At 42.2% G+C, this 23,332-nt stretch overlaps 1 pseudogene; it reads left to right on the forward strand.

Moving 5' to 3' along the window:
- Positions 1–7,558: 7,558 nt before the first annotated feature.
- On the forward strand, positions 7,559–8,068 carry LOC103304609 (protein tyrosine phosphatase type IVA 1-like; annotated as a pseudogene).
- The last annotated feature ends 15,264 nt before the right edge of the window (positions 8,069–23,332 follow it).

Genomic DNA, 23,332 nt, shown 5'->3' on the forward strand with positions numbered 1-23,332 from the left:
TCAACTGGAAAAGCAAAAAGATAAAAATATCCAAAAAGTTGAAGATAGTGTAAGAAGCCTCTGGGACAACTTCAAGCGTACCAACATCTGAATTATGGGGGTGCCAGAAGAAGAGAGAGAGCAAGATACTGAAAACCTATTTGAAGAAATAATGACCAAAAAATTCCCCCACCTGGTGAAAGAAATAGACTTACAAGTCCAGGAAGTGCACAGAACCCCTAACAAAAGGAATCCAAAGAGAACCACACAAAGACACATCATAATTAAAATGCCAAGAGCAAAAAAAAAGAGAGAATATTAAAAGCAGCAAGAGAAAAACAGTTAATTACCTACACGGGAACACCCATACGATTATCAGCTGACTTCTCAACAGAAACTATGCAGGCCAGATGGGAGTGGCAAGAAATATTCAAAGTGATGAACAGCAAGAACCTACAACCAAGATTACTCTACCCAGCAAAGTTATCATTCAGAATTGAAGGTCAGATAAAGAGCTATACAGATAATAAAAAGCTGAAGGAGTTCATCACCACCAAATCAGTATTATATGAAATGCTGAAAGGTATTCTTTAAGAAGAGGAAGAAGAAGAAAAAAGTAAAGATAAAAATTATCAACAACAAATACATGTCTATCAACAAGTGAATTTAAAAATCAAGCGAATTAAAAATCTGAGGAACAGAATAAACTGGTGCATATAATAGAATCAGGGGCATAATATGAGAGTGGATTGATAATTCTCAGGGGGAAAGGGGTGAGGCGGGTATGGGAAGAGACTGGACAAAAATAGTACACCTATGGATGAGGACGGGGGGGGAGATAAGGGCATAGGGTGGGGTGTGAACCGGGTGGAGGGGAGGTATGGGGGGGAAAACGAGAAACAATTTTAATAATCTGAACAATAAAGATTTACTAAATTAAAAAAAGAAAGAAAGAAAGAAAAACAAACAAACAATGATTGATTGGGTTACCAAAGAGATCAAAGAAGAAATTAAACACATCCTGGAAAATAATGACAATAAAAACACAACAATCCCAAATCTATGGGACACAATGAAAGCAGTCCTAGGAGGGAAGTTTATAGTGCTACAGGCCTACCTCAAAAAACAAGAAACAATGGTAATAAGTCATCTAACTCTACAACTCAAAGAATTAGAAAGAGAGAAACAAGAAAACCCAGAGTGAGCAGAAGGAAGAAGATAATAAAGATCAAAGCGGACATGAATGACATAGAGACCAAAAAATAAAATACAAAAGATCAATGAAACCAAGAGCTTGTTCTTTGAAAGGATAAACAAGATTGATGACCTTCTAGCCAGGCTCACCAAGAAGCAAAGAGAGAGGACCCACATAAACAAAATCAGAAATGAAAGTGGTGAAATAACAACCAATCCTACAGAAATATAAACGATTATGAAAAAATATTATGATCAACTCAATTCCAACACTATGGACAACCTAGATGAAATGCACATATTCTTAGAAAAATACATACTTCCAAAACTAAATCAAGAAGAATAAAAAAAACCTGATAGGCTGATGACTACCAAAGAAATTGAAGCTGTAATCAATAATTTTCCAGCAAATAAAAGCCCTGGTCCAGACTGCTTTATAGGGGAGTTCTAACAAGCATTCAAAGAAGAACTAAAACCTATCCTCCTCAGACTATTACAAAAAATTCAAGAGGAAGGCACACTTCCAAGCTCTTTCTATGAAGCCAGCATTACCGTAATCCCAAAACCAGATAAACTCATCACACAAAAAAAGAGAAGTACAAGCCAATATCATTGAAGGACATAGATGCTAAAATCCTCAACAAAATTCTAGCAAATTAGATTCAGCACTCCTTTAGAAAGATCATACACCATGACCAAGTGGGATTTATTCCAGGGATGCAAGGATGGTACAATATTCACAAATCAATAAATGTGACACATCACATAAACAAACTAAGTGACAAAAATCACACAATCACATCAATTGGTGCAGAAAATGCATTTGACAAAATTCAACACCATTTCTTGATAAAAACTCTCAGCAAAATGGGAATAGAGGGATCATACCTCAACATAATAAAAGCCTTATATATGACAAACCTACAGCCAACATCATACTCAATGGGCAAAAATTAAATTCAATTCCCCTAAGAACAGGAATAAGAGAGGGATGCCCACTTTCACCACTCATGTTCAACATAGTACCGGAAGTGCTAGCCATAGTGATCAGAGAAGAAGAAGAAATAAAAGGCATCCAAATTGGAAAAGAAGAAGTAAAACAGTCCTTATTCACAGATGACTAGATACTATACATAGAAAACCCCAAAGACTCCATCAAAAAACTACTAGAGCTAATAAGTGAATTTAGCAATGTAGCAGGATAAAAAATTAACATCCAGAAATCAATGGCATTTTTATACACCAATAATAAACTCACAGAAAGAGTAACAAAGAAAACAATCCCATTTACCTTTGCACCAAAAAAATAAAGATACCTAGGAATAAACTGGAGAAAGGAGGTAAAAGACCGGTACTCGGAATACTAAAGGACATTGAAAAAAGAGATAGAGGAAGACAAAAATAAATGGAAGAACATACCATGTTTATGGATTGGTTGAATTAACATCATTAAAATGTCCATACTACACAAATCAATCTATAGATTCCATGCAATCCCCATTACAATACCAATGGCATGCCCTAACTGGTTTGGCTCAGTGGATAGAGCATTGTCCCTGGGATTGAAATGTACCAGGCTCGATTCCTGTGAAGGGCATGTACATTGGTTGTGTCATATTCCCAGTGGCAGGTATGCAGGAGGCAGCTGATCGATGTTTCTCTCTCATTGATGTTTGTAACTTCCAGTCCCTCTCCCTTCCTCTCTGTAAAAAAATCAAATATATATACATATATATATATGGCATATTTCAAAGATCTAGAACAAACTCTCCAAAAATTCATATGGAATTAAAAAAAAAAAAAGACCCAGAATAGCCACAGCAATCCTGAGAAAGAAGAACAAAGTGGGAGGTATCACAATACCAGATATCAAGCTATATTAACAAGCCATGGCTTTCAAAACTGCCTCATATTAGCATAGGAACAGACATATAGACTAATGGAATAGAACAGAGAACCCCGAAATCGACCCAAGCCATTATGCTCAATTAATATTTAAGAAAGGAGGCAAGATCATACAATGGAGTCAAGACAATCTCTTCAATAAGTGGTGCTGGAAAATTTGGTCAGATACATGCAAAAAAAAATGAAACTAGATCACCAGCTTACACCATACACACACACACACACACACACACACACACACACACACACACACACACAACCTCAATATAGCTAAAGGACTTAAATGTAAGATGGGAAACTATAAAAATACTACAAGACTTCATAGGCAGCAAAATAGCAGAAATATGTCATAGCAATATCTTTACAGACACAGCTCCTAGGGCAGTGGAGACTAAGGAGAAAATAAACAAATGGGACTACATCAAAATAAAAAGCATCTGCACAGCAAAAGAAACCATCAACAAAACAAGAAAGCCCGTTGCATGGGAGAACATATTTGCCAATGGTATCTCCGATAAGGGTTTAATCTCCAAAATTTACAGAAAACTCATACAACTTAACAAAAGGAAGATAAACTATCCAATCAAAAAACAGGCAAAGGATGTAAATAGACACTTTTCTAAAGAGGACATTCAGAAGGCCTAGACACATATGAAAATATGCTGAAAGTCACTAATCATCCCAGAGATGCAAATCAAAACAACAATGAGGTACCATCTCACACCTGTCAGAATAGCTATCATCAACAAATGACAAGTGCTGGTGAGGATGTGGATGAAAAGGAACCCTCATGCACTGCTGGTTGCAATGCAGACTGGTGCAGCCACTGTGAAAAACAGTATGGAGTTTCCTCAAAAGTTAAAAATGGAACTCCTACTTGACCCAGTGATTCCACTTCTAGAACTATATCCTAAGAAACTAGAAACACCAATCAGAAAGGATATATGCACCCCTATGTTTATAGCAACACAATTTACAAGAGCTAAGATTTGGAAACAGCCTAAGTGCCCATCAGCAGATGAGTGGATTAAAATACTGTGGTACATGTGTCCCTGGATCTGGGTGAGGCCTCGCGCGCCTAGGCCCGGGTGAGGCCACGTGCCCCTGGGTCTGGGAGAGGCCAAGCGTCCCTGGATCCGGGTGAGGCCTCGTGCACCTAGGCCCGGGTGAGGCCACGTGCCCCTGGGTCTGGGAGAGGCCAAGCTTCCCTGGGTCCGGGTGAGACCATGTGTCCCTGGATCCGGGTGAGGCCTCGTGCACCTAGGCCCGGGTGAGGCCACGTGCCCCTGGGTCTGGGAGAGGCCAAGCGTCCCTGGGTCCGGGTGAGACCATGTGTCCCTGGATCCGGGTGAGGCCTCGTGCACCTAGGCCCGGGTGAGGCCACGTGCTCCTGGGTCTGGGAGAGGCCAAGCGCGCCTGGGTCCGGGTGAGGCCATGTGTCCCTGGATCCGGGTGAGGCCTCGTGCACCTAGGTCCAGGTGAGGCCACGTGCCCCTGGGTCTGGGAGAGGCCACGCACCCCTGGGTCCGGGCGAGACCATGTGTCCCTGGATCCGGGTGAGGCCTCGTGCACCTAGGCCCGGGTGAGGCCACGTGCCCCTGGGTCTGGGGGAGGCCAAGCGCGCCTGGGTGTGGGTGAGACCATGTGTCCCTGGATCCGGGTGAGGCCTCGTGCACCTAGGTCCAGGTGAGGCCACGTGCCCCTGGGTCTGAGAGAGGCCACGCACCCCTGGGTCCGGGCGAGACCATGTGTCCCTGGATCCGGGTGGGGCCTTGTGCACCTAGGCCCGTGTGAGGCCACGTGCCCCTGGGTCTGGGAGAGCCCAAGCGTCCCTGGGTCTGGGTGAGACCATGTGTCCCTGTATCCGGGTGGGGCCTTGTGCACCTAGGCCCAGGGGAGGCCACGTGCCCCTGGGTCTGGGAGAGCCCAAGCGTCCCTGGGTACGGGTGAGACCATGTGTCCCTAGATCCGGGTGAGGCCACGTGCCCCTTAGTCCGGGTGAAGCCGTGCCCCTGGGTCCGGCCGAGACCAAACCAGAGGGAGTCGGACCTCCGTTACCACCATTTGTCCACCATCCAGAGCTGAGGGGTCAGTGCTGACATGTACACATAAGGAACTGGTGGACATTGAAATTGGGTCTCAAAAAAACTGTTGGTCCAGAAAGAAACTCACTACAGACTGATCCATCTGCCTGTCAGCATAACTATTATTGCTCGTCTCACATTCAGTTCTCATAAGTATATATCTAGTGACATATGATCTCGCTCATCTAGGGGAAATGATGAACAACATAGACTGAGTAACAAGAACAGAACCAGAAGCAAGGAGGCATCGATCGGACTATCGGGCCTCAGAGGGAGGATAGGGGAGGGTGGGGGGAGGGGGAGAGTTCAACCAAAGGACTTGTGTGCATGCATATGAGCCTATTCAATGGTTAAGTTCAACAGGGGGTTGGGGCATGCGTGGGGAGGGGGTGGATGGGAATGGGGGGATGAGGACAAATATGTGACACCTTAATCAATAAAGAAATTTTAAAAAAAATCTCAAAAAAAAAATAAAATAAAATACTGTGGTACATATACACAATGGAATACTCTGCCACTATAAAAAAGAAAGAACTTTTACTATTTGCAACAGCATGGATGGAACTGGAGAGCATTATGCTAAGCGAAATGAGCCAGTTGGAGAAAGATAAATATCATATGATATCACTCATATGTGGGATATAATGATCAACATAATTTGATGAACAAGAATAGATCCAGAGACAAATGGTAGGGGAGGGGGTGTTAGAGAGCAACCAAAGGACTTGTATGCATGCATATTAGCATAACCTATGGACACAGACACTGGGGTGGTGAGGGTTTGCCTGGAGTGGGAATGGCTGGGGCAGGGGGGTCAATTGTGGGAAAAGGAGACATATGTAAAACTGTAGACAATAAAAAATATAAAAGAAAATAGAAAAGAAATGAAAATACTAAGAACAAAAATTGGACAACCTGGCCATAATGGACACATTTGTAGAAACATATATCTTTCAAAACTCAATCAGGAAGAATTTTAACAACTGAATTGATTAATAACAGCTAATGAAATTTAAGAAGAAAAAAAAAATCTCCCAGCAAACATAAGTCCTGGAACAGATGGCTTTACAGATGAATTTTACCAAACATTGAAAAAAATCACTAACACCTTTCCTTCTCAAACTATTCAAAAAATGCAAGAGGAGGGAAGACTCCTTAGCACATTTTACATGGCAAGAATTATCCTAATTACAAAACCAGAGACACAAAAAGAAAGAAAATTATAGGCCAATATTCCTGATGAACATACATGCTAAAAATCCTTAACAAAATGTATTCCTGATCCAGGAATACATTAAAAAGATCACACACCATGATCAAGTGAGATTTATTGCAGGGATACCAGGCTGGTACAATATTCTCAAATTAATCAATGTGCCTCATATAAACAAAATGAAGGATAAAAATCACATTATCATATCAATAGGTGCAGAGGAGCATTAGGTAAAATCCAGCACTCACCTTATATATAAAAGCCCAATGACCAAACGGTGGAACAACCAGAACAACTGGTTGACCAATCGCTATGATGTGCAATTACCACCAAGGTGCAGATGCCCACAGGTGGTCAGTGCAGTGGGAGTGCTGTTTGGCTGACTGGGCCTGCTTGGCTAGCAGTCCCAGGGTGAGGCCGAGTCTCTGCACCTATCAAATACCTGAGACAATCCAGATTCTGGCCTGACCCCACCAGCTGATGCAGGCCCTCTAAGGTGTGTTTTAGAAAAAGCACAGGGAGCTGACATAGGTGGCAAGATGGCAAGAGGCGACATGACTGTGGACCCCCTGGGAAGGCTGTCCTGATGGCTGAGGATCCTGGAGCATGGCTTCCCTGAACATCCCTGTTGGTGTCACTGACCTGGCATCACACATCAAGGGCATTCACCGAGTGGCTTTGGGGTGTAAAGCTATCCGCCAGGTTCCTCCAGGACACAGAACATGCCTTTACCCAAGACATTAGCCCAAAATATCAGATCAGACTAATTTCCTCATTCAGCAGCCGCTCAGAGGGTGGGTCCGCAGCCACTCAGCTGACTGAGATGAGCGGCACTCCCACAGCAGGCTGATCCCCACAGGCCACACCCCACACCAGTGCATGAATCCATGCACTGGGCCTCTAGTATATAATAATAAAAGGGTAATATGCTAATTAGACCGAATGTCCTCCCAGACGAAGCCGGGACCAGAGCGAAGCCTTGGTCCTGGGTACCTGCCAGTGGCTAGAGGGGAGCTGCCTGGGTCCCAGGTGCCTGCTGACGGCCGGAGGAGGGAAGCCTGGATCCTGGGTGCCAGAGGGAAGCCGGTGTCAGCAGCTGGGGGAAGGAAGGCCTACTCTCATTTCTGTATTCAATTTTTAAGTTGTTTCATAACCCTAATGAGTGTTTTTTAACTAAATGATCATGGCTCAAATTAACTGCCCAGCTCCTGTGGAAGTTATATACAAGAACATGAGATTTCTTATCACAATCCAACCAATGCGATCATAAACAAATTTATAGAGGAACTTAAGAAATATAGCGTTACCACAATAGTAAGAGTATGTGAAGCAACTTATGACACTACTCTTGTGGAGAAAGAAGGCATCCATGTTTTTGATTGGCCTTTTGATGATGGTACACCACCATCCAACTAGATTGTTGATGACTGCTTAAAATCTTATAAAAATTTAAGTTTCATGAAGAACCTGGTTGTTGTATTGCTGCTCATTGTGTTCCAGGCCTTGAGCTCCAGTGCTTGTGGCCCTAGCGTTAAGGTGGAATGAAATATGAAGATGCAGTAAAGTTTATAAGACAAAAGTGGTGTGGAGCTTTTAACAGCAAGCAACTTCTGTATTTGGAGAAGTATCATCCTAAAATGGGGCTGTACTTCAAAGACTCCGATGTCATAGAAACAATTGCTGCGTTCAATAAAATAGGTGCCTGATGCCATTGCCTTGGAAGTGGAACTTGATATGAGGCCTAATTTGTCATAGATATTAGCTTACACGTTGGCTTGGTGAATAAGTCTGACGAAGCTTCCAAGGGAGTCTTGAAAAGCAGTTTTATGGGGCCAAAAGCTTGACAGAATTGCAGCCTCTATGTTTGGGTTATGATCAACCTATTTTGACACTTAGCAAAAGATTCTTACTGTTCAGCATTTAAAATGTGCTTATCATTTATACCAATTTATTTTCTTGAAATCATGCAGTATTGAGTTATATCTTTAAATCTATTCCCATGACAGAATCTTATCTATATAATAAAGAGCCAGGGTCATAACGACCATTAAGACTGAAGGTTTGACCAAACTGGAAGTCAGTGCTGGGTTGCTGTGGCCTAGGGGGCTGCAGATCAGGCCTAGAGAGAGGACTGCAGAGAGAGAGGCAGGGTGTGAGCCATAGCCTCTGTGGCAGCCGTTGATCAGAACTTGCCTCTCTTTCTCTCCCAGCCTGGTCAACAGCCATGCCTCCATTTCTCTCCAGGCCTCCACCGGGGCTACTGATCAGCCTCGCCTTTCTGATCAGGCCCCATTGATAGGCCCAGAGATGCTGACTGGCATAGAAACTGACCAATCAGAACTAAATCTGGGTGAATGTAAGGAGCCAATGGCTGCCTAGGAGGCGGAGCTTTTGATGCTGACTGGCATAGAAACTGACCAATCAGAACCAAATTGGCCGGCAGAGGAGGGCAGTTGGGGGCAAGATCAGGCCGGCCCGGGAGGGCAGTTAGGGGTGATCAGGCAGGCAGAGGCAGTTAGGGGCAATCAGGACAGCAGGGGAGAGCAGTTAGGGGAGAGATCAGGCCAGCAGGGGAGGGCAGTTGGGGGCGAGCTCACACTGGCAGGGGAGGGCAGTTAGGGGTGATCAGGCAGGCAGAGGCAGTTGGGGGTGAGATCAGGCAGGCAGGCAGGTGAGTGGTTAGGAGCCAGCAATCCCAGATTGTGAGAGGGGTGTCCGACCCAAAGGGATGGGGCCTAAATCTGTGGTAGGACATCCCCCAAGGGTTTACCGATTGGAGTGAGTGCAGGCTGGGCTGAGGTAACCCCCCTCCATGCATGAATTTTGTGCACCGGGTCTCTAGTCAATATATAAGAGATTTAGAAAGTTTAGGTGCCAAAATACCCAGCATAATACTTTTATATTTTTAGTTTCATACAGAACTAAAATCCCAGGAACTATGAACACTGGACCTTATGTGGTTTATCCCTTCAGTCATTTCAAACATAGAAAGTAGGGCCTATATGGTTATTTCCCTGCTCACTTTATGTTTACATCTCCTAAATTCATACAAATATACATCAGGTTTGCTCAACTTTTTTTATTTTTATACCAAGTCTTAGTTATTATTTAATGGCTTTCTATAAATCTCATTTTGTACTGTTATGGAAAGCCTCCATTTTGAAAATCTGCATTGTATAGAAGCATATGTCTTTAATGTCTCCAGACAAAAAAAACTTACATTTAATTATAATGTTTGCACTTGATGTACAACTCATATGGAGGGCCTGAGAAAAGAATGGGAGGGTGCTATTAAGTATTTTTAGTAAAATGTTGCCTTTGTGTAGGACATGTAGAATATGCTCTTTTGTAAATGTTTTTAAAGGTAGACATGCTTTGTTGTAGCTAAAACAATCTTAACAATAAAAATTCTGAAATTCTTGTATTTTTTTCATACATTCTGAAGTTGTTTACCAACTTATTTTTGTTTCAAGTGTGATTTTTTCCCTTCCCACCCTCTCTTGCAAAAAAAAAAAAAATAGTGGGTTTCTGCTAATAAATTAAGCAGACATCTAATATGTTATATGCCTTTTGAGCTGTGTAACTTAATATTTGGATACTTGATAATTTATTTTATTATGTAAGTGATAAAATGGTGATGTGTATTGATGTTAATTCAATCACACATTTATGTTGTTTGGGAAAGTGTGATTATAGTTATGTGGGAGAAATAATTTGTCAATGTTCACCAGCTTGTAAAAATTTAGTGCAAGAGCTTAAACATCTAAATAAATGAGATGCATTTGAAAAAATAAAAAAAAATGGAACTATATTTTTACCCAGTGATCCCACTTCTGAGAATATATTCTAAGCATCCCGAAATATCAGTCAGAAAGTATATATGCACCCCTATGTTCATAGCAGAGTTATTTACCCTAGTCAACATCTTGAAACAGCCCACATGCTCATCAGTAGATGAGTGAATAAAAAAATCTGTGGTGATCAGGAAAATGGCGACGGAATAGAGTCGGGTTTGGAGTCTGTTCCTGGGGCGGAGTGTAGGAGCAGCAGAGGCTCGCAGAGGGAGTGTACTTGGGCAAGCCAAGGGACAGCTAAACTCCAGGAGAAGGCGGGGGAGTGCTGGGCAGTGTTCCTCTGACCGCGCAGCACCCACAGGGGCTGTGTCCCCTCCCGGAGCTGTGGGCTCACCGGGCGCCTCGCCATCTTGCAAGGAAAGGAGGATTTTATTGGAAACCTGACTTTCAGCGACAACTGCAAACACTGAACTGCTGCGATCACCAGACCACCGGTCCCCTATCAGCGCAAACATACGGATTCAAAGAAACTCTTCACTGCACCACGGAAAGGTCAGATTTCGCCTGAAATAAGGTGCGGTTTCTAATCCCCCGCGGTGGGTGAGGGAAGCGCTGGGTGAGGGAAGCGCGGCAGCCACAGGACCTGCAGGAGCCGGGAGGTCTGTGCCTAGAAAAATTGGCGGCAGTTGGAACTGCTGTGATCCGTGAATGAGGAGGGGGGTCTTCTGAACTGCTAACAGAAGTGACCTCTTGAAAGCAACTCATTTTAATCTGACGAGGAGGGTCAGACTAAGAATTTTCAAAGGAGTGCAATATCCTCAGTCTGGCGCACAGACCCACTCTCCGCACACTTGGGCTCTTTCCGACCCTGATTGCTAAGCCCAATACATAGAAAAACCCAGGTGGAGGGGCCCTGAAAGACTGCAGGGGGAAGGTGTTTTTTCGGAACCTGGGAACCAGAGCTGCGTGTGACCATCAGAGAGGCAGCTCTGAGGCGCACACCTCCACAAGCTCTGAGGCACACACCTCCACAAACCAGTAGTGAGTGCCATAGAGGGGAAAAAAAAAAAAAAGAGAGAGAGCTAGAGAGGCCCGGAAGTCAATTCAGAAACACTGCCACCCAGGGGCTGAAACGCTAATTGTCTCTGGTGTAATCAAAAATAAATACGAGAAATTAAGACACGGCTGGCTTAAAAAGCAGGACTGGCTTCCAACACTGAGGAGCCCTGGAATGAAGCTGAACTGAAATACCGCCCAGACTGGGAAAAAGGCGTACCAAACAGAATAATAGAGGAAGTGAATGACAGCCGCTACTGCACATTTTAGTCTTCCTATTTTTTAATTTTCAATTCTTTTTTCAATTTTTTAAATGTTTTATTCTCATATTTTTTATTTGCATTTTTTGCATCTTTTACTTAAGAAACTAATTTTTTTTTCTTTTTCCTCACTCGATTTTCACCTTTTTAATTATTACATTTTTATTTTCAATCAGCACTATTATTACTATTATTTTACTTTTTTTTAATGTCATTTGATTTTCTCTTTCTATTATTTTTGGATTAGTGTCCTACATTCGATTTGCATCTTTCCCTTACAATCGTTTTACCCTATCTCAAAGCTAACATTATGCCATCACTCTCCTCCTAACCTTTCCCCTTTTGGTCCCCAGTTTATCTTAACCCTTTCTGGCTTTAGATTTTCCCTACTTTTTCAGTATACTCTCTGCTAAAACTTCACCCTACTTATATATCTAATTCCCAACCCCCTGCTCCAAATCCATACAAACCTCTCTCTACGCTACCTTAAAAAAATTATTTTTCTCTCTGGCCTTTTGTTGTTGTTTGCTTGAATGTTGATTAGATTGAATTTTTATGCTTTTTTATGAGATTGTTTTGATTATTCTTTTTGTTGGTTTGGTTGGTTCTTTTGTTTGCTTTGTTTTTGTTTGTTGTTTACTTTTGTTTTCCCTTGCCTCACTTGATATTAGCTGGTGTTGCAGTTTGTATTAATCTCCAGGCTCGTGTTGCTGGAATTTGCTGGGAATAGTGGTTGTTCTAGTGGAGTTTACTCCCCATATATATAGTTTGTTCCCCTTTTCTCTCTTAGTATCATTCTTGTCTCTCTTACTTTTTTTTTCTTTTCTTTTTCTCTTCTTTTTTTTTCTTTTTCTTTTCTTTCTTTCTGCTCTTTTCCCAAGTTCAGATTCACACTCTTTGTTTTTTTTGTTGCTGTTGTTCTTTCTTTTTACTCTCCCTCTTCCACTCCTATTCCCTAATTTGTCTTTCTCTGGTGGCTACCTTTATTGGAGATTATTAATATCGTGAATACAATTCTGTTCAGTGCCTTGTCTGTTGTGCCTGGTTGTGTTGTATTTTATACCTTTAAATCAACGCCAGAGAGAGAGATCTATATAACCAGACATCCGGAGAAGAGATACCATGAGGAGACAAAGAAATAGCCCCCGGAAAGAGAACCAGGCATCACCAGAAAAGGAAGTAAACGATTTAGAGGCAAACAACCTATCAGAGAAAGAATTCAGAGAAATGGTCATAAAGTGGCTGAAAAGGATGGAAGACAAATTCGACAATATGAGTAAGAACCAAGAAGAAATGAAGAAGAACCAAGAAGAAATGAAAAATGACATCGCTGCTGTAAAGAACTCAATAGAAAACATCAAGAGTAGACTAGATGAAGCTGAGGACCGCATAAGTGAGCTAGAAGACAAGATGGAAAAAAATACTCAATTACAACAGCTTCTAAAAACAAAAATTAGAAAGATTGAGGAGAGTGTAAGGGAACTTCGGGACAACACAAAACAAAACAACATCAGGATAATAGGGGTGCCAGAAGGAAAGGAAACTGAGCAAGGAATAGAAAACCTGTTTGAAGAAATAATAACAGAAAACTTCCCTGATATAGGGAAGAAAAAACCCACACAAATCCAAGAAGCTCACAGAGTTCCAAGCAAAATGAACCCCAAAAGACCGACGCCAAGGCACATTATAATTAAGTTGGCAAACACCAACGACAAAGTAAGAATCTTAAAAGCGGCCAGAGAGAGACAGACAGTTACATACAAAGGAACCCCCATCAGACTAGCAACTGATTTCTCAACAGAAACTCATCAGGCCAGAAGGGAATGGAATGAAATATACCAAGTCATGCAAAGGAAGGGTCTAAATCCAAGAATACTGTACCCAGCAAGGCTATCAATCAAAATTGAAGGTGAAATCAGGAGCTTCACAGACAAAAAAGGACTAAGGGAGTTTATCACCACCAAACCAGCAATGAAAGAAATGCTAAAGGGTCTGCTGTAAAAAAAAAAAAAAAGAGAGAGAGAGAGAGAGAAAGAAATAGGAAGCAAAGAAGGAACACAGGGGTATAGAATAAAAATGGCGTCAAATAAGTACCTATCAATAATAACTTTAAATGTAAATGGATTGAATGCCCCAATCAAAAGACACAGGGTAACAGACTGGATAAGAAAACAAAACCCAGATATCTGCTGTCTACAGGAAACCCACCTCAAAAAAAAGGATGCACACAGACTGAGAGTAAAGGGATGGAAAAAGGTTTTCCAGGCAAATGGAAATGAAAAAAAAGCTGGGGTAGCAATACTTATGTCTGACAAATTAGATCTCAAAGTGAAGGACATAACAAGAGATAATGAAGGCCACTTCATAATACTAAAGGGAGAAATCCAACAAGAAGAAATAACTCTGGTAAACATATATGCACCCAATACAGGAGCACCAAGATACATTAAAAAACTCATGGAAGATATCAAAGGAGAGATTGACAGCAATACAATCATAGTAGTAGACTTCAATACCCCACTATCACCATTGGACAAATCCTCTAAACAAAAAATCAGCAAAGAAACATCAATCCTAAATGACTCACTAGAACAGAGGGAATTTATCGACATCTTCAGAACATTTCACCCCAAAGCCACAGAATATACATTCTTCTCAAGTGCACATGGGTCATTTTCAAAGATAGACCATATGTTAGGACATAGGCAAAGTCTCTCCAAATTCAAGAAGATAGAAATCATATCAAGTATCTTCTCAGATCACAGTGGCATAAAACTGGAAATCAACTACAATAAAAACAACCCAAAGAAATCAAACACTTGGAGACTAAACAGCATGCTATTAAACCACGACTGGGTTGCCAAAGACATCAAGGAAGAAATAAAAAACATCATGGCAACAAATGACAATGAAAACACAACAATCCAAAATCTATGGGACACAGCCAAAGCAGTCCTGAGAGGGAAGTTCATAGCTCTACAAGCCGACTGCAAAAAACAAGAAACAATGGTAATAAATTACCTAACCCAACAACTCAAAGAGTTAGAGAGAGAACAACAAGATAAGCCCAGTGTAAGCAGAAGGAAAGAAATAATAAAGATCAGAGCGGAGATAAACGACATAGAGACCAAAGAAACAATACAAAAGATCAACAAAACCAAGAGCTGGTTCTTTGAAAGGATAAACAAGATTGATGAAACTCTAGCCAGGCTCACCAAGAAGCAAAGAGAGAGGACCCAAATAAACAAAATCAGAAATGAAAGAGGTGAAATAACAACAGACCCCGACGAAATACAAAGGATTGTTACAAAATACTACAAACAACTCTATTCCAACAAACTGGACAACCTAGAGGAAATCGACATATTCCTAGAAAAATACAATCTTTCAAAACTCAATCAGGAAGACTCTAAGCAGCTCAACATGCCAGTAACTATAGAAGAAATTGAAGCAGTCATCAAAAAGCTTCCGGCAAACAAAAGCCCGGGGCCAGATGGCTTCACAGGAGAGTTTTACCAAACTTTCAAGGAAGAACTAAAACCTATTCTCCTCAGACTATTCCAAAAAATTCAAGAGGAAGGAACACTCCCAGGCTCCTTCTATGAAGCCAGCATCACCCTAATACCAAAACCAGATAAAGACAACTCAATGAAAGAGAATTACAGGCCAATATCCCTCATGAACATAGATGCCAAAATCCTCAAGAAAATTCTAGCAAATCGGCTCCAGCAGTACATCAGAAAGATCATACACCATGACCAAGTAGGATTTATCCCAGGAATGCAAGGATGGTATAATATCCGCAAATCAATAAACGTGATACATCACATAAACAAACTGAGAGATAAAAATCACATAGTCATATCAATAGATGCAGAAAAAGCATTTGACAAAATCCAACACCCTTTCTTGATAAAAATTCTCAACAAGGTGGGAATAGAAGGATCATACCTCAACATAATAAAAGCTATATATATGATAAACCCACAGCAAACATCATACTCAATGGACAAAAACTAAAACCATTTCCCCTAAGAACAGGAACAAGACAGGGATGCCCACTCTCACCACTCCTGTTTGACATAGTACTGGAAGTATTAGCTATCGCAATTAGGCAAGAAGAAGAAATAAGAGGCATCCAAATTGGAAAAGAAGAAGTAAAGCTGTCCTTATTTGCAGATGACATGATATTGTACATAAAAAACCCAAAAGATTCCATCAAAAAACTAATAGACTTAATAAATGAATTCGGCAATGTAGCAGGGTACAAAATTAACGCCAAGAAATCTATGGCTTTTCTATACACCAATAATGAACTTACAGAAAGAGAGACTAAAAAAGCAATCTCATTTACCATCGCACCAAAAAAATTAAGATACCTAGGAATAAACTTAACTAAGGAGGTAAAAGACCTATACGCAGAAAACTACAGGACACTGAAAAAAGAGATAGAGGAAGACGTAAACAGATGGAAGAACATACCATGTTCATGGATTGGTAGAATCAACATCATTAAAATGTCCATACTACCCAAAGCAATCTACAGATTCAATGCACTTCCCATCAAAATACCAACAGCATATTTCACAGACCTAGAAAGAACTCTCCAAAAATTCATCTGGAATAAAAAAAGACCCCAAATAGCCACAGCAATCCTGAGAAAGAAGAATAAAGTAGGTGGGATCTCAATACCAGATTTCAAGCTGTATTACAAAGCCACTGTTCTCAAAACAGCCTGGTACTGGCACAAGAACAGACATATTGATCAATGGAACAGCATAGAGAACCCAGATATTGACACAGACCACTATGCTCAATTAATATTTGACAAAGGAGGCATGAACATATAATGGAGTCAAGACAGTCTCTTCAATAAATGGTGTTGGGAAAACTGGACAAATACATGCAAAAAAATGAAACTAGATCACCAACTTACACCATACACAAAAATAAACTCAAAATGGATACAGGACTTAAACATAAGACGGGAAACCATAAAAATACTAGAGGAATCCACAGGCAACAAAATCTCAGACATATGCCAAAAGAACTTCTTCACTGACACTGCCCCTAGGGCAATGGAAGCTAAAGAGAAAATTAACAAGTGGGACTACATCAAAATAAAAAGCTTTTTTACAGCAAAAGAAACCATCAACAAAACAACAAGAAAGCCCACTGCATGGGAAAACGTATTTGCAAATGCTATCACTGACAAAGGTTTAATCTCCAACATCTACAGGCAGCTTATGCAACTTAATAAGAGGAAGATAAATGATCCAATAATAAAATGGGCAACAGACCTAAACAGAATATTTTCAAAAGAAGACAGAAGGTAGGCCAAGAGACACATGAAAACATGTTCAAAGTCACTTATTATCCAAGAGATGCAAATCAAAACAACAATGAGGTACCATCTCACACCTGTCAGAATGGCTATCATCAACAAATCAACAAACGACAAGTGTTGGCGAGGATGCGGAGAAAAAGGAACCCTCGTGCACTGCTGGTGGGAATGCAGACTGGTGTAGCCACTGTGGAGAACAGTATGGAGTTTCCTCAAAAAACTGAAAATGGAACTCCCATTTGACCCAGCAATCCCACTCCTGGGAATATATCCGAAGAAACTAGAAACACCAATCAGAAAGGATATATGCACCACTATGTTCATAGCAGCCCAATTTACAATAGCTAAGATTTGGAAACAGCCTAGGTGCCCATCAGCAGATGACTGGATCGGAAAACTATGGTACATCTACACAATGGAATACTATGCTGCCATAAAAAAGAAGGAATTCTCATCATTTGCAGCAACCTGGATGGAATTGGATAACATTATGCTAAGTGAAATAAGCCAGTCAATGAAAGAAAAATACCACATGATCTCACTCATTTAGGGATAGTAAAGTTCATTATAAAGTGATGAACAAAAAGATAGATACAGAGACAGTAAAGCATCAAACAGACTTTCAAATTACAGGGGGAAAGTTAGGGAGAGGTTGGGGAGTTATGAAATCAAACGAAGGACTTGTATGCATGCATATAAGCATAAACAATGGACGCAAAACTCGGGGGGGGGGCATGTGTGGGTGTGAGGTGGGGGGGGTAATGGTAAGATATGTACACATATAATACCTCAATAAAAAATATTAAAAGAAAAAAAAATCTGTGGTACATTCACAAAATGTAACACTATGCAGCTGTTAAAAAGAAGGATCTCTTTCTCTTTGCAACAGCATGGAAGGACTTGGAAAGTATTATGCTAAGTGAAATAGCATAATTTCACTTAGCATAATGAAATAGCATAATAATAGCATAATTTCACTTATCTTCTCTACCAGTCAGAAAAAGATAAATGCCACATGAACTCACTTATATGTGGAACCTAATGAACAAAATAAGCTGACAGACAAAATATAACCAGAGGCTTGGAGCACTGAAACAAAGTGAGGTATGTCAAAGGTGAGGGTAGTGGGAAGGACTGGATAAAAGAAGTTGACAAGATTAACCACCGCCCCCTGCCCCCCCAAATATATATAGCCCATGGAAAGAGACAACAGTCTGGTGAAAGAGGCCAGGGGCGGAGTGTGGAAGGAGGTGGGCAAAGGGGTGCAGGAAATGGGGGACATCTATAATAGTGTCAAAAATAGAGATAAAAATTTAAAAATCCCACAAAAAATACAGATGGCTTCCATTTTCTATGTTAAGTAGGGGTTATACATACCTCTCAAGCTTTATCTTCTATAAAATTTCACCCTTCCCTCTATTTTCTAGTCATACCAGACTTCTATCAATTCTTCCAACATATTTAGTTTTTTCTTGCCTTGGGACTGTCATACCTCCAGGTTCCTTTCTCTGGAATGCCTTCCTTCTTGCACCCAAACTCATATTCATTTGAGCCTTTGCTAGACTGGATTCATTCCCTCATATGTACTTCCACAGCAACACATGATTGCCTTTTATAATATAAACTAGAGGCCTGGTGCACAAAATTCATGCATGGGGGGGTGTCCCTCAGCCCAGCCTGCACCCTCTCGAATCTGGGACCTCTGGCTCCTAACCATTCGCTTGCCTGCCAGCCTGATTGCCCCTAACCGCTTCTGCCTGCCAGCCTGATTGCCCCCTAACCGCTCCCCTGCAGGCCTGATTGATGTATAACTGCTCCCCTGCTGGCCTGATCGCCCACAACTGCCCTCCCTTGCTGCTACCCACCTCCTCTGCCGGGACCCGCCTCCTCCATGCAAGGTGGCAGAGATGCTGGGCCTAGCCTCCTCTGTGCTGCGCAGAGCCACAGGACCCCCAGGCCTCACCATGCAGAGTGGCTGCTGGGCCCCGCCTCTGCTGTGCATTCGACAATCTCGTGGCGGCCATCTTGTGATGACGTGAGGGTGTGATGACCAACTAGGCTATTATTAGTATAGATTGCACTTATAACTTCTTATCCATTGTCTTTCTTCTCTACAAGACTGGAATCTCCATGAAAGTACACCCCATGTCTCTAGCTTCTAACACCATGCTCAGTATATAATAAGCTCTCAGTGCATATTTATTGAATTGAAATGAATTGGTTCCCCCTCACACACCTGGAACTGACTTACTTCTCTCCATTTATCCAAATTATACCTTTCAAAGCCCGGCTCCAGTACCCATATCTCCATTCAGAAGACTCTTTTGGCTTCAGCTCAGTTATATATATATATATATATATATATATATATATATGTTGATTTTCTATATCCAGCTAAAAAAACCTTTAATCTTCTTGAAGGTCAGGGTCACATCTTAAGTTTCCAGGGTAGCCTTCCTGCCCCTCATACCCAGGTAGTGCTTCTTGATTACTTGTGCTCCTGTTACTTGCTGATCTTTATTGCCTATTTCATTCCTTCTCCAAGTGTTACTGATTCTTTTGCCACAGTGTCACTTCCAAATTTCATCCTATTTTCTGCCTCCATGGCCATCGCTCATATATAGCTAGGTCTTTAAGCACCTATAGTAGCCTTGCAGCCAGTTTAATTGCTCCCAGTCTTACTCTTTCAGTTAATACTTTTGGTCTATATTTTGACTTTAAAAAAAATGTGTCCTGTCTTATGTAACTCATCCAAAACCTGCTTGAAATTATGTGTGAAATTAACTGCTCCCCTGCTGGCCTGATTGCCCACAACTGCCCTCTGTGTGGGTTTATTGAAACTCTTAATCATTTCATCATCACATTCTTGCTCAAGAAGATTTGATTTATATTTATTTATTGAAACTCTTAATCATTTCATCATCACATTCTTGCTCAAGAAACTACAGTTTTCTACTGAATCAAATTGTAAAACTGTACCTGGTTCTATTACTTCCTTTCCCATCATTTTTATTGTTCTCTCAAGAGAAAACTCTTACTTGCCTCCACTGAAAAATGAACCCATTACTGTTTTCCATTTTTTCCCCCAGCAATAGCATGCCCTTTAAAAAGAACTGAAGCCTTTGCCTCCAAGCCACAGTATAAAAGGACATTGTGGCAGGACATTATATGGCTGTCCTCTAAAATCTTTTCTCCTCATATACTATAGTGTGCTCAGTATATGGCTGTCCAGTTATACTACCAGCTTTATTGTGGTGAGGTTGTCTATATGACCAAGTTTTTTTCAATGGAATTTTGGCAAATGTGATATGTGCTTGGTCATAAAACCCACCCTCCTTTATTCTTTTTTATTTTTGTGTACTGGAATGACCACTGTGATAACCCAAGCATCTGTAAAGGCCATGTGTTAAAGACAGCAGTTCCATCATTAGCCTGGGTCCCTAAATGTTTCACAGAGCAAGTCCTCATCTCACCACCAACAGCCAGCTTGGAACTTATACATTGGAATGTTACATGAAAGAGAAAAAAAAATTCTTATTCTTAGACAGATGAGCCTCTTTTAAATGGATGGGTATTGTCTTAAATTATTTTTTAAGGCTCTCCTAAATAAGTTTAAAGTTTCTCTTCAGGTACTCTACAAAGAGTTCTGCTCTGTGCATGCACTGGTTGACATCTTCCCAGGAAACAGAGAGCTCTGTTCTGCACCACTGCCAGTCAATATCCACTCACCACGAGAACCTAGAAAGCAAAGAAATCTACTCTATACCTGTGTGAAGAATCCAGCCCTATATAAGCCAGACCTGGCAACAGTGTGTGCTCCCTTGATGCATCAAACTCCCTCCCTTTCTCCTTTCCATCTACTTTGTTTTCAATAAACTTCTTAATAGATCTGATGTCTATCTTGAGGGGTGTAGGCAAGAACCCTTTGCCTGTGACATTCTAATGAGTAAATGTTAGTTCTATTTGCTATAGCAGTTTGCACATATGGCAAATGTGCAAAAAGTTACCGAGGATAACATCACATGGCCTGAAGATTGGCCTGGGACTGACTTCCCACATACTCACTCAATTCGTTTTTCCCAGATCTCATTAATTCCCAAACTGTTTTGTCTAAATCTCCCCCACCACCCTCTTTTGGGTGGCTCATTTTGATGCCTTCTCTGGCTTAAAAACCTAGGATCCCCCTTGACCCTCAACTCTGTTTGCCCACCTTTCAGCTTCACCCACCACTGTGGATAAGCCACATCCATAGCAAACCCCTCAGGCCCCTTAGAAAACTCAGGAAAAAGGAGTGATTCAAATATTTAAAGCTTTACAAATGTCATTATCCCAGTACAAGTTCTAATCCTTTTTTCCATTTCTCCTCTTGTCAACACCTTTTTCCTTTCCTTCAAGTTATGACTCAAAATCTTACCTAATAATAGACAAACATGTAAATTGACCATACCTCCACTATGCCCATAGCCAATCAGAATGAGTATGCAAATTAACCCAACAAAGATGACAGTTAATTTGCATACATAGGCGCCCAGCGCCTGTGTCCTGGGAACATCCTGGCACTCAGATCACTGTGAGGTAAGGCCGCCTGGGCCCAGAGCAGCCTGGGAAGGGCCTGAGTCAGGGGGCTCCTGGGCAGGGCCAAGCCTGCAATCAGAATGAGGGGGCAGGGGCGGAGCCTGCCATCACAGGGAGCTGGGGGTCCCCTGCCCAAGGCTGAAAGCCTGGGCCAGAGGCTTGGGCAGGCCTGGGCAGGGGCAGAGCCTGAGATCGCAGGGAGCCAGGGGGGGGGGGTCCCCTGCCCAAGGCTAAAGCCTGGGCCAGAGGCAGAGGCTTTCGGCCTGGGCAGGCAAGCTTGGGCCACAGGCTTTCGGCCTGGGCAGGCCTGGGCAGGGGCGGAGCCTCCAATCGCAGGGAGCTGGGGGTCCCCTGCACAAGGCTGAAAGCTTAGGCAGGCCTGGGCAGGGGTGGAGCCTGCAATCGCAAGGAGCTGGGTGTCCCCTGCCCAAGGCTGAAAGCCTCTGCCAGAGGCAGAGGCAGAGGCAGAGGCAGAGGCCTGGGCAGGCCTGGGCAAGGGCGGAGCCTGAAATCGCAGGGAGCTGGGGGTACCCTGCCCAAGGCAAGCCTCGGCCACAGTTTTTTGGCCTGGACAGGCCTGGGCAGGGGTGGAGCCGGAGATCAGAGGGAGCTGGAGGGCCCCTGCCCAGGCCTAAAGCATTGGCCAGAGGATTTAGACCTGGGCAGGGTCCAGCCTGCAATTGGTGTGAACTACAGAGAAAACACCTTTTCTGACTGCACATTGCCTAAGCTTCCTGTATGCCACTGGTAATATTCTTAGTAACTTGGGTAATAATTATCCAAAAAGGTGATCTAGGGTTTTTCCACCACACTTCTGGAGAAAAAAATGAAGGTCCGCTGCTGGAGGGCTAAGAAATGTCATATCCTGCCCTAGCAGGTTTGACTCAGTGGATAATGCCTCAGCCTGCCGACAGCAGGGTCTGGGTTTGATTCTGATCAAGGGCATGTACCTAGGTTGCAGGCTTCTCCCTGGCTGGGGCCCAGGTCAGGGCTCATGCAGGAGGCAACCAATCAAAGTGTTCCTCTCACTTTGATGTTTCTCTCTGTCTTTCCCTTTCTCTTCCACATTATCAAAAAGTCAATGGAAACATATCCTCAGGTGAGGATAAAAAAAAATAAAGAAATGCATATCCTATGAAAGACACATCTTGAAAATGCCTAAAGAAAGTTGTCATTTTTTCTTGGTGAAGGGACTGAAGTCCATGTTGATGAAAACACCTTGGTGGCTGTGGTGACTGGCAGTGGCTGCAGCAGCGGGGTGATGGGGCTGGTGCCTTCCCCTGATCAGCCCAGTTGCCTCCCAGTAGGACTTCTCCTGAGGGCTCCCAGTATGTGAGAGGGGGCAGGTTGGGCTGAAGGATTTCTCCCACCCCCCAGTGCACGAATTTTGTGCACCGGGCCAATAGTCTTTCTATAGAAATAAAATCCCTATAAATTCATACCACTTCTTAGATCATCTCTTAACCCACATACCCTTCTGCATCTTGAACTACCATAACAGCTTGTGGTTTTTGTGTGTTTTTTGTTGTCGGAGGCATGCCTAGATAGTATGGCTAGGACCCTTCCCACTTTCTTCCATTGTCCAATTTGCAATTATTGATATTGGGAGGAGAGACAAAGGTATTTGTCTTATAACCAAGAAAATGAAGATAAAATGGGTCTCAGGAGAAATGGGGAGCCAGAATCAAGGGAAAGAGTGTGTAGTGTTTTCTCTCAACCCTGTACCTTGGAAGGGTTTGATTATTGGGTGTTTTGGACAGAGGGCACAGTCATTTTGTTAATGTGGGAACTAGAAATGCTCTTTTGGAATTCAGGTGACAAAGACTGGCATGAAATTGGGTTAAGGTCTTTCTACATGGACCCTTACACTACTCTGGCACCCCAAGGAATGGTGGTTTGTAAGAACTAAGAGATAGCATCAGTGGCAC

Source organism: Eptesicus fuscus, chromosome 1, assembly GCF_027574615.1.
Source record: "Eptesicus fuscus isolate TK198812 chromosome 1, DD_ASM_mEF_20220401, whole genome shotgun sequence".
NCBI classification, from domain to species: Eukaryota; Metazoa; Chordata; class Mammalia; order Chiroptera; family Vespertilionidae; genus Eptesicus; species Eptesicus fuscus.